Source organism: Oncorhynchus keta, chromosome 28, assembly GCF_023373465.1.
Source record: "Oncorhynchus keta strain PuntledgeMale-10-30-2019 chromosome 28, Oket_V2, whole genome shotgun sequence".
NCBI classification, from domain to species: Eukaryota; Metazoa; Chordata; class Actinopteri; order Salmoniformes; family Salmonidae; genus Oncorhynchus; species Oncorhynchus keta.
The window spans coordinates 20512565-20530170 of NC_068448.1; the positions used below are offsets into that span (position 1 = coordinate 20512565).

The 17606-nt window shown below is 42.1% G+C and overlaps 1 pseudogene; it reads right to left on the bottom strand.

Annotated features, from left to right (window-relative positions):
- Positions 1-8602: 8602 nt before the first annotated feature.
- LOC118360773 (bridging integrator 2-like) lies at positions 8603-16711 on the bottom strand (annotated as a pseudogene).
- Positions 16712-17606: the final 895 nt, after the last annotated feature.

The window sequence follows — 17606 nt, forward strand, 5'->3', positions numbered from 1 at the left end:
GCTGTGATGGAAACAGGAAGTTTCGGTAAACTACCCAAATGTAAACTAAACTAAATACTCTAGACAAGGTGGAACCTTTTTGTGTCGTTAAAATGTATTATGCGAGAAATGTCGGTGGAAACGCTTTTATGCACAAATATTGATATAATAACCATTTAATCGAAGTCAATTTGGAATCACGTGACATGTTTTGCAGTCCCAGTACGACTCGTCGGGAAAGCATGGAGTTTATTAGGCTACAAATGAAGTACATTATGATTCATTTCACATGGTGGTGAACGTGCAAGGTAAATATCGAGGGTCTTCTGGTGACATAATAATCGGTGTTTGGCTGCCGTTTGAGAAATACAAATAATCTCACTTTTTGGTCCATTATGATAGTCGCATAATGTAGGCCGGCCATGCCTTCCGCCTGGCTACTCCAACCTTGGCCAACAGCTCTGTCCCCCCCGTAGTTCCTCACCCAAGCCTCTCCAGGTTCTCCTTTACCCAAATCCAGATAGCAGATGTTCTGAAAGAGCTGCAAAACCTGGACCCGTACAAATCAGCTGGGCTTGACAATCTGGACCCGCTATTTCTGAAACTATCTGCCGCCATTGTCGCAACCCCTATTACCAGCCTGTTCAACCTCTCTTTCATATCGTCTGAGATCCCCAAGGATTGGAAAGCTGCCGCAGTCATCCCCTCTTCAAAGGGGGAGACACCCTGGACCCAAACTGCTATAGACCTATATCCATCCTGCCCTGCCTATCTAAGGTCTTCGAAAGCCAAGTCAACAAACAGGTCACTGACCATCTCGAATCCCACCGTACCTTCTCCGCTGTGCAATCTGGTTTCCGAGCCGGTCACGGGTGCACCTCAGCCACACTCAAGGTACTAAATGATATCATAACCGCCATCGATAAAAGACAGTACTGTGCAGCCGTCTTCATCGACCTCGCCAAGGCTTTCGACTCTGTCAATCACCAAATTCTTATCGGCAGACTCAACAGCCTCGGTTTTTCGGATGACTGCCTTGCCTGGTTCACCAATTACTTTGCAGACAGAGTTCAGTGTGTCAAATCGGAGGGCATGCTGTCCGGTCCTCTGGCAGTCTCTATGGGGGTGCCACAGGGTTCAATTCTCGGGCCGACTCTTTTCTCTGTATATATCAATGATGTTGCTCTTGCTGCGGGCGATTCCCTGATCCACCTCTACGCAGACGACACCATTCTATATACTTTCGGCCCGTCATTGGACACTGTGCTATCAAACCTCCAAACGAGCTTCAATGCCATACAGCACTCCTTCCGTGGCCTCCAACTGCTCTTAAACGCGAGTAAAGCCAAATGCATGCTTTTCAACCGATCGCTGCCTGCACCCGCATGCCCGACTAGCATCACCACCCTGGATGGTTCCGACCTTGAATATGTGGACATCTATAAGTACCTAGGTGTCTGGCTAGACTGCAAACTCTCCTTCCAGACTCACATCAAACATCTCCAATCAAAAATCAAATCCAGAGTCGGCTTTCTATTCCGCAACAAAGCCTCCTTCACTCACGCTGCCAAGCTTACCCTAGTAAAACTGACTATCCTACCGATCCTCGACTTCGGCGATGTCATCTACAAAATGGCTTCCAACACTCTACTCAGCAAACTGGATGCAGTCTATCACAGTGCCATCCGTTTTGTCACTAAAGCACCTTATACCACCCACCACTGCGACTTGTATGCTCTAGTCGGCTGGCCCTCACTACATATTCGTCGCCAGACCCACTGGCTCCAGGTCATCTACAAGTCCATGCTAGGTAAAGCTCCGCCTTATCTCAGTTCACTGGTCACGATGGCAACACCCATCCGTAGCACGCGCTCCAGCAGGTGTATCTCACTGATCATCCCTAAAGCCAACACCTCATTTGGCCGCCTTCGTTCCAGTACTCTGCTGCCTGTGACTGGAACGAATTGCAAAAATCGCTGAAGTTGAGACTTTTATCTCCTCACCAACTTCAAACATCAGCTATCCGAGCAGCTAACCGATCGCTGCAGCTGTACATAGTCTATAGGTAAATAGCTCACCCTTTTTCACCTACCTCATTCCCATACTGTTTTTATACTGTTTTTATTTATTTACTTTTCTGCTCTTTTGCACACCAATATCTCTACCTGTACATGCCCATCTGATCATTTATCACTCCAGTGTTAATCTGCAAAAATTGTATTATTCGCCTACCTCCTCATGCCTTTTGCACACATTGTATATAGACTGCCCATTTTTTTCTACTGTGTTATTGACTTGCTAATTGTTTACTCCATGTGTAACTCTGTGTTGTCTGTTCACACTGCTATGCTTTATCTTGGCCAGGTCGCAGTTGCAAATGAGAACTTGTTCTCAACTAGCCTACCTGGTTAAATAAAGGTGAAATAAAAAAATAAAAAAGGCCAGGACTCTAACCCTGTTCCTGGAGAGTTACGGCCCTCTAGGTTTTAACATAACCCCAATCTCACACACTTTATTCTAATAATTAGCTGGTTGATAAACTGAATCAGGTTAGTTACAACTGGGGTTGGAGCGAAAACCTACAGCAGTGTAGCTCTCCAGGAAAAGGTTTGAATTGGAACCCCCTGATCTAGGCTATATGTGCGCTGGCGAGACCGCACGTGCCAATACCAGAGTCACTCGCTCTATAACGCAAAAAAAATATATTGTCATAAAACCATCAGTAGAGTTGAAAATGCGATGAAAACTCATTTAACTTGTACTTTTTATTCGGTACTTGGAATTTTTACCACGAAAGGTATGTTTATGTACACTACGTCATAACACAAATCCTTGTATCTGCAACAAATCAATTTGATAATAATATCCTTTTGATGAGCCAACATGTAAATGTAGAGGGTATTTTACTTAATTATAAGGAATTCTTATCACTTTACAAAATCCCTGTAACACTTAAAATTCTAATTGTTTTAGATGCCATTCTCCCAGGTGTTGCTTTATTATTCAGGAATGTGTCAAGACCTGATCCTCAGAAGATACCTATGATTAACCCTGTTGCCTCATCAATATTATGATTCTTTTTTTTATTTTGGTCAATTCAACAACAATAGAGCTATTCAAATCAAATGTATATATATATAGCCCTTCTTACATCAGCTGATATCTCAAAGTGCTGTACAGAAACCCAGCCTAAAAACCCAAACAGCAAGCAATGCAGGTGTAGAAGCACCGTGGCTAGGAAAAACTCCCTAGAAAGGCCGAAATCTAGAGAGGAACCAGGCTATGTGGGGTGGCCAGTCCTCTTCTGGCTGTGCCGGTGGAGGTTATAACAGAACATGGCCAAGATGTTCAAATATTCATAAATGACCAGCATGGTCAAATAATAATAATCACAGTAGTTGTCGAGGGTGCAGCAAGTCAGCACCTCAGGAGTAAATGTCAGTTGGCTTTTCATAGCCGATCATTAAGAGTATCTCTACCGCTCCTGCTGTCTCTAGAGAGTTGAAAACAGCAGGTCTGGGACAGGTAGCACGTCCGGTGAACAGGTCAGGGTTCCATAGCCGCAGACAGAACAGTTGAAACTGGAGCAGCAGCACGGCCAGGTGGACTATGGACAGCAAGGAGTCATCATGCCAGGTAGTCCTGAGGCATGGTCCTAGGCCTCAGGTCTTCTGAGAGAGAGAGAGAGAGAGAGAGAAAGAAAGAAAGAAAGAATTAGAGGGAGCATACTTAAATTCACACAGGACACCACAGATAAGACAGGAGAAATACTCCAAATATAACAGACTGACCCTAGCCCCCCGACACATAAACTACTGCAGCATAAATACTGGAGGCTGAGACAAGAGGGGTCAGGAGACACTGTGGCCCCATCCGCTGACACCCCGGGACAGGGCCAAACAGGCAGGATATAACCCCACCCACTTTGCCAAAAACCTACAACCTACATTATTCAAGCCTTGTTTCAGCAGAATGTTGTATCTATGTCGTGCCTTATTGGAACAGTTTTATTGATAATATCTGTTGGAAAAAAGTTTGGATGTTGCCACAAATACCTACTTATTAACAAAATTATGTAAGTTCCTTTTAAAATTGTTCAGAAATATTATCCTGCCAACCACGATTTGAAGAAGTTTAGGAACATATATTCAAATTGTACCTTTTATAACGAAGCAGTGTTTTTTTGGCATTGTATTAATTTATTTAATATTATTTGTTATTTATGTAACATTTTATTTAACTAGGCAAGTCAGTTAAGAACAAATTCTTATTTACAATGATGACCTGGCTAAAGGCTTCCTGCGGGGACGGAGGCTGGGATTAAAAAAATGTAAAACAGAATTTACCTACGATATTTTTTATTTAATTTAATTTCACCTTTATTTAACCAGGTAGGCCAGTTGAGAACAAGTTCTCATTTACAACTGCGACCTGGCCGAGATAAAGCAAAGCAGTGCGACAAAAACAACAACACAGAGTTACACATGGGATAAACAAACGTACAGTCAATAACACAATAGAAAAATCTGTGTACAGTGTGTGCAAATTAAGTAAGGAGGTAAGAAAATAAATAGGCCAATAGTGGCGAAGTAATTACAATTTAGCAATTTACACTGGAGTGATATATGTAGAGATGAGGATGTGCAAGTAGAAATAAGGGTGTGCAAAAGAGCAGAAAAACAAATATGGTGATGAGGTAGGTAGTTGGTTGGATGGGCTATTTACAGATGGTCTGTGTACAGCTGCAGCGATCAGTAAACTGCTCTGACAGCTGACGCTTAAAGTTAGTGAGGGACATATAAGTCTCCAACTTCAGTGATTTTTGCAATTCATTCCAGTCATTGGCAGCAGAGAACAGGAAGGAAAGGCGGCCAAAACAGGTGTTGGCTTTGGGGATGAACAGTGAAATATACCTGCTGGAGCTCGTGCTATGGTGGGGGTTGCTATGGTGACCAGTGAGCTAAGTCGGAGCTATACCTAGCATAGACTTATAGATGACCTGGAGCCAGTGGGTTTGGCAACGAATATGTAGCGAGGACCAGCCAACAAGAGCATACAGGTCGCAGTGGTGGGTAGTAAATGGGGCTTTGGTGACAAAACGGATGCCACTGTGATAGACTGCATCCAATTTGCTGAGTAGAGTGTTGGAGGCTAATTTGTAAATGACATCGCCGGAGTCAAGTATCGGTGCGATAGTCAGTTTTACGAGGGTAAGTTTGGCAGCATGAGTGAAGGATGCTTTGTTGCGAAATAGGAAGCCGATTCTAGATTTAACTTTGGTTTGGTGATGCTTAATGTGAGTCTGGAAGGAGAGTTTACAGTCTAGCCAGACACCTAGCTATTTATAGTTGTCCACATAAGTCAGAACCGTCCAGAGTAGTGACGCTAGTCGGGCGGGTGGGTGCAGGCAGCAATCGGTTGAAGAGCATGCATTTCATTTTAATAGCATTTAAGAGCAGTTGGAGGCCACGGAAGTAGTGTTGTATGGCATTGAAGCTCGTTTGGAGGTTTGTTAACACAGTGTCCATTGAAGGGCCAGATGAATGGAGAATGGTCTGCGTAGAGGTGGATCAAAGAATCACCCGCATCAAGAGCGACATCATTGACATATATAGAGGAAAGAGTCAGCCCGAGAATTGAACCCTGTGGCACCCCCATAGAGACTGCCAGAGGTCCGGACAACAGGCCCTCCGATTTGACACATTGAACTCTATCTGAGAAGTAGTTGGTGAACCAGGCGAGGCAGTCATTAGAGAAACCAAGGCTGATGAGTCTGCCGAAAAGAATACAGTGATTGACAGAGTCGAAAGCCTTGGCCAGGTCGATGAAGACGGCTGCACAGTACTGTCTTTTATCGATGGCAGTTATGATATCGTTTAGGACCTTGAGCGTGGCTGAGGTGCACCCATGACCGGCTCAGAAACCAGATTGAATAGCAGAGAAGGTACAGTGGGATTTGAAATGGTCAGTGATCTGTTTGTTCACTTGGCTTTCGAAGACTTTATAAAGACAGGGCAGGATGGATATAGGTCTGTAACAGTTTGGGTCAAGGGTGTCTCCCCCTTTGAAGAGGGGGATGACCGAGGCCGCTTTCCAATCTTTAGGAATCTCAAACGATATGACAGAGAGGTTGAACAGACTAGTAATAGGGGTTGCAACAATGGCGGCGGATCATTTTAGGAAGAGAGGGTCCAGATTGTCTAGTCTAACTGATTTGCAGAGATCCAGATTTTGCAGCTCTTTCAGAACATCAGCTGTCTGGATTTGGGTGAAGGAGAAGCAGGGGGGGCTTGGGTCAGTTGCTGTGGGGGGTGCAGAGCTGTTGGCCGGGGTTGGGGTAGCCAGGTAGAAAGCATAGCCAGCCTTTGAGAAATGCTTTTTGAAATTCTCGTTTATCGTGGATCCATCAGTGGTGACAGTGTTTCCTAGTCTCAGTACAGTGGGCAGCCGGGAGGAGGTACTCTTATTCTCCATGGACTTTACAGTGTCCCAAAACCTTTTGGAATTAGTGCTGCATGAATCAAATTTCTGTTTGAAAAAGCTAGCCTTTCCTAACTGACTGTGTTTTGATTCAAGACTTCCCTGAAAAGTTGCATATCGCGGGGACTATTTGATGCTAGTGCAGTACGCCACAGGGTGTTTTTGTGCTGGTCAAGGGCAGTCAGGTCTGGAGTGAACCAAGGGCTATATCTGTTCTTAGTTCTACATTTTTTGAAAGGGGCATACCTATTTGAGATGGTGAGGAAAGCACTTTTAAAGAACAACCAGGCATCCTCTACTGACGGGGTGAGGTCAATATCCTTCCAGGATTCCTGGGCCAGGTCAATTAGAAAGGCCTGCCCGCAGAAGTATTTTAGGGAGCATTTGACAGTGATGAGGGGTGGTCCTTCATGACCGCAGACTCATAAAGGACACAGGCAATGAGGCAGTGATCGCTGAGATCCTGGTTGAAAACAGCAGAGGTGTATTTAGAGGGCAAGTTGTTGGTCAGGATGATATCCATGAGGGTGCCCATGTTTACGGATTTGGGGTTGTACCTGGTAGGTTCTTTGATAATATTTGTGAGATTGATAGGATCTCGCTTAGATTGTAGGACGGCCGGGGTGTTAAGCAAATCACAAATCACCTAGCAGTAGTAGCACTCTGATGATAGATGGGGGGCAATCAATTCACATATGGTGTCCAGGGCACAGCTGGGAGCAGAGGGGGGTCTATAATAACAAGCGGCAACAGTGAGGGACTTATTTCTGGAGAGATGGATCTTTAAAAGTAGAAGCTCGAACTGTTTTGGCATAGACCTGGATAGTATGACAGAAGTCTGCAGGCTATCTCTACAGTAGATTGCAATTCTGCCCTCTTTAGCAGTTCTGTCTTGATGGAAAATGTTGATGGAAATTTCAAAAATGTTGGTGGCCTTCCTAAGCCAGGATTCAGACACAGCTAGGACATCAGGGTTGGGGGAGTGTGCTAAAGCAGTGAATAAAGCAAACTTAGGGAGGAGGCTTCTGATGTTAAAATGCATGAACCCAAGGATTTTATGGTTGCAGAAGTCAACAAATGAGAGCGCCTGGGGACACACAGGGCCTGGGTTAACCTCTACATCATCAGAGGAACAGAGGAGGCGTAGGATGAGGGTACGGCTAAAGGCTAAAAGAACTGGTCATCTAGTGCTTTGGGAACAGAGAATAAAGGGAGCAGATTTCTGGGCATGGTAGGATAGATTCAGGTCATAGTGTACAGACAAGGGTATGGTAGAGTGCGAGTCCAGTGGGGGTAAGCCTAGGCATTGAGAGAGGTTGCATCTCTGGAGGCGCCAGTTAAACTAGGTGCGGTCTCCGCATGTGTGGGGGATGGGACAAGGTGGCTATCTGAGGCATGTTGAGCAGGACTAGGGGCTCCGCAGTAAAATAAAACAATGAGAGCTGCCCTAAACAACAGTATACAAGGCATATTGACAGAGAGAGGCATAAAGCAATCACAGGTGTTGATTGGGAGAGCTAAGACAACAGGTGAGACAATAACGGGTAAAACAGCTAAGACAACAACGGGTAAATGGCGATAAATGGGCAGAGAGTGTCAGTTAGCTACACACAGGGCCTGAGTTCGAGCCTGGGGCCGACAGATAAACTAAATGAAGTACCGTGTTAATGAACAGTCCAGCAAGCATCTTCTCTGTAGCCGAGTGATCATAGGGTCATATAAATAAATTGGACATTTTTGTGTAATTCATTTCAGAAAATGTACAAACAAAACACCACACTTTCTTACCTTGCAAAAATAAATGTAACTATATTGTATTCTACCAACAAAAAAGCCATTATTGCTGTGTGTATTTGTCTCTTAAGGTTCTTGTGTAATGTGATATTGTACCCCCTAGCCAATTGTCCTTTGTATATTCTATATACTGTATAAACTTGTGTTACCACATGTACTTTTTGTATTAATTTGTTAAGAGAAAAGGGGGAAAAATTAAGTCAATTTTATGAAAACATGGAAATATGTGAATATATATTTTTTGTTGTTGTTTTTGTTGATAATATTCGCATGAAAATCTGTTTTCCGTGCCTAATGGACGGAAACCTAGTTATAGGCTCACAAATAAAAGACACTGTATCGGGACAAAGATGTTTGAGACATTTTATATAAAAACGAAATTAATCAAGACACCTTTGAATTCAGTGATGGAAAAAGTACCCAATTGTCATACTAAAGTGAAAGTAAAGATACCTTAATAGAAAATGACTCAAGTGAAAGTCACCCAGTAAAATACTACTTGAGTAAAGTCTAAAAGTATTTGGTTTTAAATATACTTAAGTATCAAAAGTAAAAGTATAAATCATTTCAAATATTAAACAAACCAGATGGCACAATTTGTGTTTTTATTTATTTATGGATAGCCAGGGGCACACTCCTACACTCAGACATAATTTACAAGTGATGTATTTGTGTTTAGTGAGTTTGCCAGATCAGAGACAGTAGAGATGGCAAGGGATGTTCTCTTGAGAAGTGTGTGAATTGGATCATTTTCCTATCCTGCTAAGCATTCAAAATGTAACAAGTACCTTTTGGGTGTCAGGGAAAATGTATGGAGTAAAACATACATTATTTTCTTCAGGAATGTGATAAAGTGAAAGTAAAAGTTGTCAAAAATATAAACAGTAAAGTACAGATACCCCCAAAAACTACTTAAGTAGTACTTTAAAGTATTTTTACTTAAGTACTTTACACCACTGTTTGATTTAGTCATTTGATTTTAGTTTTTCAATTAACAGCTGTGACACTAAACAAGACATTATAAAGTGGAGGTGTCATAACAATAAAACCTAGCGGTCAAACAGGGAAATGGTTCCAATGGTTTTTCTACCATTCATTTTTCCCATAGGGGATTTCAGAAACAATTACAAACCTTGGCATGAAATTTTGACAGTGTAACAGTGTAAATCTCTCTAGGACAAGGGGACCTTATAAAAATGTCACACCAGGGTAAGCCTACACGAAACACAGCCCTTATTTTAAGTGTTTCTAAAAAATGTATGGTGGAAAAATTATTGGAACCATTTCCCTGTTTGACCGCTAGGTTTTATGGTTATGACACCTCCACTGTGGGCTCTATGAAATGAGATACAGTTTTGCAAAGCTGAATGTCAAATTGAATCAAATACAATTTAGTGAACTTGCTGTTTCTCTACAATTAAATTAAAATACAATTCACAGTTATTGGGTGTATAAAGTTATTGGGTGTATAAAGTTATTGGGTGAATACTGGCACAACCATAAACAAAGCACAAATTGGCATACCATTGATTATATTAATTAAAAAACAAAACATTTGTATTGAAAGTATATTGTCCACAAGCAAGAGCTTCCAGATCTTAGACAGCAGGTGGAAACAGGACATATTCTTATATCTCTCCAGTAATATTGAGAAGGCTTTTCATATTGATCCTATTTTCCCTTGTGCAGTATTCATCCACTCTCCCTAATTACTATAACTCGTTCTGTGATCAAATACAAAACATTTTGACAGTTAACTCAGGAAATAAGAAACTCAATATAATAACTCAATTACAGTTACTTTAGACAGTAACAACCTTTTCCTCAGAGATCCTTCATTAAACCACAGGATTTTTCACACCCTCTTGCTCCTGGATATGTAATTTTGCTGCCTAAAAGTAAAAGAAAAGAAAAGAAAAGTTATATACCAGTAGATCCAAATGGTCTAGCAGCAGTCGATGGAATCCCATTATTATACTGCCTGTCTTGATTAGAGTAGACCGGCATGTAAATCAAATGTACTACATACGAGAGGTCATTAAAGGTTGCGTGTGTCTCACCTTTTGGACAAGCACGTCAGCATCGGAGCCATCAGAAGCCGCTCCGTTCTGCACACCGTGGGCCCCAGAGTCCTCAGGGGCCACAGGGCTCTCTATGGTCAGCTGGGGTGTGTCTATGGCCGAGGACTGGAGCTCAACATTCTCTGAGTTATTGGAGTTGGTCACATCGGAAGTACTCGCTGTCAACGCAGAAGAGCTTTCTTCTTCTTCTCCTTTCTTATCTGAGGTGGTGGAGTGCTGGTCTGAAGGAGGCTCTCTCTCTTTCACATCCTTCTCTTCCTCCATCAGTTTCTCTTCTGACTTCTGGCCGCTGCCAGAGGCCCCTTTTGTGGTGGTGTTATCCCTGCTTTCAGATTCCGGTTTCTTCTCTGCAGTGGGGCCTTCACTGCGGGTGGAGTCTGCATCCAGGTCTTGGGCCTCTGAAAAGGGCTCTTTAGTGGGTGGGGACCGTGGGGAGACTGCAAGGGTGCTGGTTAATGACTCATCATAGCGAGGACTACTAAGGGATCTGAAACTGGACCTGTCTCTAGTGAGGGTGTCGGACTTGCCCGGACTATAACTCTGATGGAAGTCAGAGAAGCTAGCGCTCCACGACCTGGGGGACATGAAAGATCGCCTCTTCAGAGAGCCAGTCCTGAAAGATATGTGAGAGGAGGGATAGGATGACTACATGTTGATACGCTTACTTTGCTTTAATTACCGTTATGCTTTATGTAACACTCACTATTTCGTTCATCCCAGACCACAGCTCATAGATAGACTCAAAATGGGAGGAAAGTTAATTTAAAAAAAAAACAGGGCTGGTGAGAGATGTAAAATCCTAGCCAACTTACTGATTCAACCCTTTGATGACAAACACCTTGTCTGGATGCTGATCCTTCAGGTCCTTCATCACATTCTGTAAATAACTGTTGAACTGAAAGAGAGGATATTACACCAGTTTAAGAATAGATATAAACTGAAAGAACTAGGACTTTTGTTACCTAAATGCTGACAAAACAGTTAAGTTTTTTATAAACCAAAGCAAAGCCCCAAATAACTGCTTTTTTCACTATGTTCCCACCCCAGATATTGAGAAGAATATGACCTGCACATACCGTAGTCATTTTCTTGAAGAAGGTGTCCCGTAAATTTGAGATGGCTGTGAAGACTGACACATAGCATCCAATTCGACTTGGAACAAAATGAAGAGAAGAAAAAACATTATTCATATAAATTGTCCGCTACTTTTTCATACACACTTGATCTGATGATGCATTTGTCATTCTGCTATTTGGCTATGTGCGGACTTCTGACTCGTTACCTGTCATAGAGAGCAGGGAGCTCATCCCTCAGCTCTCTGTTGATGTCCTCGAAGACAATCTGGGTTCTGTTTACCTCCTCAGCTGCCTGTACCGAGAGAAGCACCATGACGAGATGAGTTTGTAGTTTTGTTTAAATGATCATGGCTGTGCAAATTAAGTAGACAGAGGTATCTTGTCTGTCTGACCTTGGCAATTTTGACATCATCTTTCTTTTTAGCATTCTGCATCGCCTCCAAGTGGTGACGGGAGGAATCATAGTCAACTAACTTCCTGCCTCGTTTGGCCACCCTCTCCTGGGGGGTTGGAGGAAAGGAATAATGCCCGTGTGAGATCAAATATTTAGGGAGTGTGTGTGTGTGTTTCCATCCTTACCCTGACATCGGGGAACTGGCTTATGTAAGATTCAATGGTGCAAAGTGCCTTATCTATCAGCTTCGCCTCATAATCATTCCACAGGAGGTCTTCACCCTGTTGGCATATGGAGAAAATGTATGTTTTTTTTATACAGAAATTTGCATAATAATCAACAGTCATGCATGCCATTCTTAATAATACAGCAGTGCTATGACTGACCTCTATAATGGTCCCCAGGTTCTCTTCTCCATCCCAGTCCGTCTCATAGACACCATACAGAGACTGGGAAAGACGTTTTGAAGCTTCCCGCATTCCTGTGGAAAGTCGACAGCATGGATCACATGTTATCAGACTGGGGCACTACTGATGGTGCTAAAGCTATAGAAAACCATGCAATTTATGGACAACATCATACAGATCACGTTTAATTTACAGCATAGACGGACTGAACAAATGTTTACCTTTGACAGAACTAAGGTAAATCTTCAGGTCCTTGTATAACCGGTTCCCATCAATCTGCAAACAGAGATTATAGAGTGACTCATCTTGTCTGTAGGCTATACATACATCTATGGGATTTACTGGGGCACATTTACAGGCCTTTTCTATAGAATATAAATCACATATCTGTTTAAGGTTATCGTTACAGGTTCATACACATGGTGTGGTCTGATCTCTGTGTAGTACTGTACAGTCATGGTGACTACCTGTTGGTCATTCAGATTTAGGAGGCATTGTTCAAATATTTCATCTTTGGTCTCCACTGTCTTTCCAAACTTCTGCAAGACCTACAAAGTAGGGAATACTATACATGTCAAACCTCAAACAACTTAATAATATTGTGCATTATATTGAGAAAGTTAAAGAACTGTATACCTTCTCTTTGCCCCTGCTCAGCTGCCTTTGGAATCTTTTAGCAAAGACCCCAGTGCCTCCTTTTGGACCATTGCCCTCTGCCATAATTTCTCCTTTTCCCTGGTGTTGAGATTTTTATCCCTGGAAATGTAGAGGTTGAGGAAAGACAAGTTAAGACATTAGTCAGGATGGATGCCTATTAAGCTCAAGATCAAAAGTGCATCAGACATGTATGGCAGTTTTAATGACTACATTTAAAAAATGTAACTAGGCAAGTCAGTTAAGAACAAATTCTTATTTACAATGACATCCTACCCCAGCCAAACCCTAACAATGCTGGGCCAATTGTGTGCCACCCTATGGGACTCCCAATCATGGCTGGTTGTGATACAGCCTGGAATTGAACCAGGGTCTGTATCGACGCCTCTAGCACTGAGATGCAGTGCCTTGGACCGCAGCGCCACTCGGGGGTCCCCCTGTGTTCCCAGTGTTTTTAGAACACCTATGTCTGACTAATGTATTGCATTATTAGCCTGGGAGGAAGGAAGGTGAACTGGTGGTGGCTTGAGTTTGAAGAGGAGGGAGTACAGGGCTTAGCATGTCTCTCTCGATGCTAAAAATAGATTTTGGCTTGGAAAAGTTGAATATTTTCAGAAGGAGTCAGGTAATTGGTTAAGGGCAGAGGATTGGAGAGAAAGAGAGAGGAGATCTAGGGAGGCAGAGGATGGGTTTGAATCTGTTGAAGCTAGAAATAACAAGTGAGAGGTTGTCAAGGAAGATTGGTGTCAAATTCAAACAGGTGGAGCTGGATGGCAGTTTGAGTTCTGGGGATGAAATGGAAGGGGTAGAAGGTGTTGTGAGGAGCTCGGAGCCCGAGCCTTGCAATGATGCATATGGTTATGATAAAGATACATTTGGTCCAGTAGGAGTGACATTTCTGGATAAAGTGGATCCTTGCCTTTTGGTGGATCCATTTGTGGTTTCAGGGTTGGTGGGGAAAGAGTTGGGTGCAGTTGAATCAGTGAAGGTAAACTGTAGTGGACTTGTTATATTTGTTTGTGTTTCTTCTGACCAGAACTAGCGGGCGCTCCGTGTCACACAACTTGGGTCAAGATCTGTTTCTTGCTTTGCTCTTAGGAACAGGGCACCATTAAAATGAGCTATTTCTGGTGTAGTGTTTAGTGTGGAGGTGAAGTTGAAGATTCCTGGTGTTTGTGACGCCCACCGTTTGGTGCGACGCAGACCCGATGGTGAGTGTGGTGAAACAGAGGAGTCACTGTCAGTCCTTTTGAGTCAGTCTTTACCCGACAAGGTCATGATAGGATATATCAGTTATCCTGTTAAAGCTTTTGTGGCGAATCCACTGCACTGTTTCAGGTGCAACATTTATAGTCGTGTCACAACAGTGTGTATGAGGGAAATTCCAGGATGTGGGAAGTGTGCAGGAAGGCATGGGATTGAGGATTGTGTCGTTATGGTGGATAAAGTGGTGTGTCAACTGTTGGGGTGCACATGTTGCTGTGGATATCTGTGCGAGCAACGAGGGATAGACCAATGAACAATATACAGTATGCTTCAGTAAAGTTGGCTTCTTAGCGTTCATAGCAATGGTTATCAACTGTACTGCAGAAATTGAACACAAATCACAGAAAATATATGTTGTGGTGGCAGCTGCAGAAAGGTATTTGGGAGTACGAGATTTTACTTCAGAAGAGTTACAGCATGTGCTGAGTGGTAGTGTCCAATCCTCTCAGGGCGTTGGCCTGGGGTAGGATAAGATTGGGTTAAAGTAAAGGTGATGGGTTTGAATGAGTATATAGTTAGTTGGTAGGGTAATTAAAATATATTTATATTTTTCATTTTTCCCACTTCCCCTTTACGATTTTGTATCACAAAGTGTAATTGAGCTATACTATAGTTCAATTGGGGGCGTAATGCAACATATTGGATGCCAACGGTTGTTAAACCTCACCAAAGAAGAAGACGCCGCCTATGTCTTATCAAATTGTCGTTGGCCACGCCTACATACTATGGAAGTGAACTTTACACAGGACTGTTTCAAGATAGTGGGGCTGGTCCGATGTCAGAATACCATTTGATATTATATAATTTACTGGACCTGATAAAGGGAGTACGATAGGAAAATGTGCAGCTACAGACCTGAGAATCCAGTGGACTGGATGGGCCATATCAGGAGCTCTCAAAACAGAGAAGTTTTATGATATAGCAGGTATATAACATGTTGATTTGAAGCATACCAATTCATGCCGAGGCGTGTTTGCAGGGAATCGCTACGATTTCAACCATTGGTTGAATAAGTAATCGAATCTATTAGGTTTGGGCATAGGCCTATTCTAAATAAACAATAATGCGGTCAAAACAAAATGTTTGCAATGGAATTAGGCTTTATTTTCCATTAATGAAAGTATAGCATTTTGTATCTGATGAATATCAATGTTACAAAACCACTTATTTAAACGGTTTCCGTTGCAAGAGGTAATGAATACACCCCAGTTTACTTCAACATTACCACCAACTGATTTAGTCACCCTTGCAAGCCTCTATAAATAAGAATGCTAAAGCAATGATCCAAAGTCCAAGATGATTTGCCACAAATTGTAACGCGAGATTGGTCAATTTGTGTCGTGATATGTTTACCACAAATTGTTACTCTGTAGCTCACCCGACTTAACTTTGTACAGTAGATCAATGTTACAATTTTACCAATGCAATATTGTTACGCCCTTTGTCGATCATCAAACATTTGCTATGGTAAAGGGAAATTCCACGATAAGAGTGATGCTGAAACTCAGATGTTTACTTTAAAATGTATACCAAACAAAAATTAATGATTGCAAAGTTAAACTAAACACATATGCACAATGACTACGTTTAACAATTTCCACGGAAAAAATTACAAAAACACATTTACAAATGCAAAGTTTGGTAATAATGACAGTTTGCCATCATTCTGTCACAACATTTTTGATAGCCTTGAACTGAGTTATTATTGCATGTGTCATTCTTTTTTTTGTTTTGATGCAAAGTTTGGTAACCCTATGATTACACAAACCGCACAAACTGCCATTCTGTTACCAAACTTTAAATCTGCAATGTTCTTCAAGTAAATGTGTTTTTGCATGAGGTTCAGTTGAAATTGTTAAAAGTAATCATTGTGCATAGTTGTTTAACTTTGCAATCATTCTTTTTGGTTTGGTATACATTTTAAAGTGAAAAATCGGGGTGTATCAGCATCACTCTGTTATCGTGGAATTGGCCATTACCATAGCAGATGTTTTATCGACAAAAATGGCGTAGCAATATTGTAACATACTGTATCACTCTGTTACCATGGAATTGCCTTAAACCAAAAAACAACAGTCATGTAGGCCCATGCATTTTGACAATTGCATGTGACAATTGTTGTTGGCTTTTGCCTTATTCTAGTGTAATATGTTACAACAGATCTGTCTACATATGAACTGTCAAAATGCAAGTTAAAACTGATGGGACAGTATGTGCCATTCAGAATGAGCTATTTACTTTACAGTTAGTTATGTAAAACACTGCAACTTACCTGTAGACACTGAATGGGCATTCCTTGTCAATGCAACAAATTCATTGCCTTTCTTGACAAGCTTCTTTAACTTGTCTTCTTGTGCTGCTCCTCTGCTCTGTATGTGCTCATCAAAAGTTTTACCCTTGAACTTTGGAGCTAATTGTCACTGTCTGTAGGCTACTGGGTAAAATATTAATTGAACACGCCTTACTGTGAAACGTCTATTTTTTAGGGTCTGGCACATTTATATTACTTGCCCACCTGAGTCGCTATTGGGGAGGGACTCTTGTCAATTGAGGCAAAATGTGCAGACTGGATTGGTAACCGCATGGGGAGTAAGGTAAGCTTGACAGAGTCGGGGTGAAAGTGTTTCCAATCTAGTGCACAGGCGGCCAGTGGCACCTTAATTGGGGAGGACAGGCTCATAGTAATGGCTGGAAAGGAATTAATGGAATGATATCACTTTCAAACACATTTCCATGTGTTTGATACCATTCCATTCACTCTATTACAGCCATTTTTATGAGCCGTCCTCCCCTCAGCAGCCTCCTGTGACCTAATATCCAATCCCATCAGTGGAGAAGAACAAAACAGTTATAAACACCTGCAGAGCTTTAGTGTTCTCTGCTGATTTGCTTTTCATTCAACAAAGTTGTGTATCAGTTCAGCAGTCTTAGCCAAGGATAAGCCTTGGGCCAACACAGTGTTGCAGAACCCTTTATGGTTGTGAGTCATTATGGTTGGGTTAATGAATAATGCTGGGGATAATGTGACAACGGTACTCATGTTCTAACCTCTGCAGGCTTGGAACATTCCTTTTCATGCGGATCGTGAAGGACGGCCAGGATCGCAGGTTTAACCATGTGAGACGGCCCAGGGATATTCTTTGTGTACTGGAATGTTCAAGGTACTTTGAATCATTATGGTCACCGGCTTTTATTTTTCTCACTCAGCCACAGTGATTTCCATCATCCTTAAGCAACCCGATATTGCCCATTCGAGAATCCACTTTAACTCACTGCTCAGTCTTATTTGCTCCTTATACATTTATGAGATTAGGATAGCCACTGATATCAGGGTTGTGCCCAAATGGGAGAGAACATAAATTAGTGTTAACATTGCACACTGATAGTATACAGTACTCTTTTGCAAATGTTTTCTTCTATTTTGGTCCCAGGTGAATGTCTTGTTGAGTAGGTGCATAATCTTGACGTGTAAAAA